Source organism: Engraulis encrasicolus, chromosome 17, assembly GCF_034702125.1.
Source record: "Engraulis encrasicolus isolate BLACKSEA-1 chromosome 17, IST_EnEncr_1.0, whole genome shotgun sequence".
Classification (NCBI taxonomy): domain Eukaryota; kingdom Metazoa; phylum Chordata; class Actinopteri; order Clupeiformes; family Engraulidae; genus Engraulis; species Engraulis encrasicolus.
The window spans coordinates 36,761,377-36,764,248 of NC_085873.1; the positions used below are offsets into that span (position 1 = coordinate 36,761,377).

At 44.9% G+C, this 2,872-nt stretch overlaps 1 long non-coding RNA gene across 1 annotated transcript; it reads right to left on the bottom strand.

Annotated features, from left to right (window-relative positions):
- On the bottom strand, positions 1-2,220 carry LOC134467458 (uncharacterized). Its single transcript, XR_010038562.1, has 3 exons — positions 2,145-2,220; positions 294-351; positions 1-180 (listed from the first exon to the last, which is right to left on the bottom strand). It is a non-coding gene; the product is annotated as an uncharacterized LOC134467458 (long non-coding RNA).
- Between the last annotated feature and the right edge of the window lie 652 nt (positions 2,221-2,872).

Consider the following 2,872-nt stretch of genomic DNA (forward strand, 5'->3'; position numbering starts at 1 on the left):
CAATAAAATAAAGCTTACATTGTGATAAGAAAATAATTGAAAACTAACCTGCACAACAAACACAGTGCTGTACAATATTATACAATATGCACAATAAGCGCAACGTTTGAAATCCACATTCGCTGCGGTCCCTGCTGAGCCCTCGCGTTCTCCTCCTGCATCAAAACTGGCTTCCGGGAACTGTTGGAATAACAAATAAATAAATCAAAACATAGCAATTAATATCATTTTGACAACGTATCTATCTATAGGCCTAAGTAGCACAAGACATATTGTAGGCAATAGAAGCTTACCCTCTTTCACTCTTCTGTGGTGAGACAGCAAGTACTTGGGGTTGGCTTCCAGACGCGCCTGTAGCAAAGCACACAGATCCGTCAGCTCCTGGCTGCGAGAAGGTGGTGGTCTCACCAGCAGTGTTCGAATTATCCACCGGGCTTCGGGGTAGGTAATATACTGTACAAAATGTAATACAACAACAAAACTTTAATTTGACGTGATGTGCAAAACAACAACAACGACAATATGCTATTTGCAAACTGCCTGCTAGCTCTCATCATATGAATCACAAGTGACCACGTTTGCGGGAAGATCACATCAAAGCACCCGTCTCAGTAGCCTAGGTGTTTCCAGATTGAGCTGTTTTGGATGAACATCTGCGAGTAAAAGTGGATATTGCACAGGGTTTTCATGTAGATTTGTGGCCATAGAAATAGGCCTAAGTAGAAAATAGTTTAGACTGGCTTGGTTTAGATGTAATTCCTCCATGTTTGGAGTGGAAATCATCTGTCCTGGTAAAACTGCGAAATAGGCCTATGTGCTGCCTGCGCGCAGTGAACTCTTCGGCGACACCGGAGAAAACTGATGCTCTGATTCAACCACCTAGTAGCCAAACTTTCTCTCATACACACGCGTTGCTGCAACAAAAACGTCTCCAATTTACAGTTGGCAACAACAAGCACAGAAGCACAACCAACTCACTCAATGCTGAACAAAAAAAACGAGCCAACTTCAAAACAGCTATATGTGGCTTTCCAAAAGCAAACTAGCAACTAACATTAGTGAGTGACCATGGAAACACAACCAATAACTTCGTGTCAAACAGAAAAGTGAACCCAATGACACCACACAGAATCAAGCTGTAGCCTAAATTATCAGAATTACAACTCCCAAATTCCACATAGAGCTAGCTTGTAATGTGTGCGCTTTTCTTGAGATTGAAAAGTGCTATCAGATGCTAGCCTAGTCATGGTCATGGAAAATACTGCTAGATGCTACATGACATGGCCTCTAACACAGTCAAAATAATAATTACTCCTATATTTGTCACGTCGGACCAAATGTAAAAATCCCATTTTCCTACCTTTCTACTACTATCCATTTGCCTCGCTAGACAGCTGGCTTGCTATCCATTTGCCTCGCTAGACAGCTTGCTTGACACAGCTATCCTTCTTGGTTTGTGGAGTCTCACAATCCATTTGCACCAATTCTTACTTAGTAAAATTATAATATTCCAATTATGCTTTTAATACATGATGAGCCTCGTCCTGTATTATCTGTCATCAAGTACGCTACGTGTAGATTATTAGAGCAGTCCACCTCTTTCACTGAGACCCCTTGTGCATGTTGACTTTGATGGAATTCTGATGTGGGCTATCGTTTTTTTCCTCTCGTGGGGGAAAGGGAATTGGCGGTCACCTGTCTTGAGTGTTAGTAAGTTCAGTTCTTTAAAGTTGAAATCATATTAGTTTCATGTATATTTCTTTCACAAATCATCACGAGGATCCTTCACCTTGACTCCCCTCGCTCGCAGCTGTAACACTTCACCGCGCACCAGAACCAACCCTGCCTATCAGTGGGTGCTGCCGAATGTTTTGACAGCTCAAACTGCGAGGATGTGAAATGTTCGCTGGTGGTAGCCTACAGTCCATTGAAGGGGTGTTCCAAAAACTCATGTTATTTTGTTGTTCATAGTACACGTTCAAAATTACTAAGTAACAAGACATTTTTCACATCTGATTTTTAACAATACCTCAATGTTTCCAGTACCCCCCAAAAGTGTAATTTAGTACCATTTGGGGGGTATCAAGTTCCAATCGGGGGGGTCAAACCCCCCCGGTACCCCCCGTAATTCGAACACTGCTCACCAGCCACACCGCAACCCCATCGACAAGGCAGTCATCCTCGTCAGACATGAGGTCAACGGTAGCCCCCTTGAAAACTGCGTCTTCCCCATCCTGCAGTACACTACGCCTGGCTTCCAGAAGCTGTAGGACGAGCAATGGCAATTAATACATCGCATTGCATACTGCAGAACGAATACAATTGCAAACACATTGAGCCACCACAAAATTTGCAATGTATAGCCTACCCTTTTCCTCCTCGAGGCAAAACGATATTCATAGTGAATATTACAGCAGGTCAATGCATTGCCGAGGAACGCGGAGAGGGGCGACATGCGGTGGCTTAGGGATGGGAAGCTGTTGTACGTGAACTGGATGGACACACGTGAGGTGGCCCACCATATGCTCCACCATCCACCGGGCCTATGATGGGGATGTCGTCCGCAGAAATGTCCCCACAGACGGGGTGTGGAGCCGGAGGGCAATACCAGTGGAGGAATATAACAAGTACATGGGTGATGTGGATGTGTCTGATGCCCTCATCAAGTTTTACACTGTGGACCGGAAGACAACCCGTTGGTACATGAAGCTGTTCCTCCATTTCCTCGACATCGCCGTGGTGAACAGCTTCATCATCCACAAGGAGATGGCACTGGGAAAAGGGGAGATGCCACTGAGGCAAAAGGCCTTCAGGGTTGAGCTCATGAAACTGTCGGCCGAGAGCAGCCAGTCGAGCAGCCACAGAGAGCAGC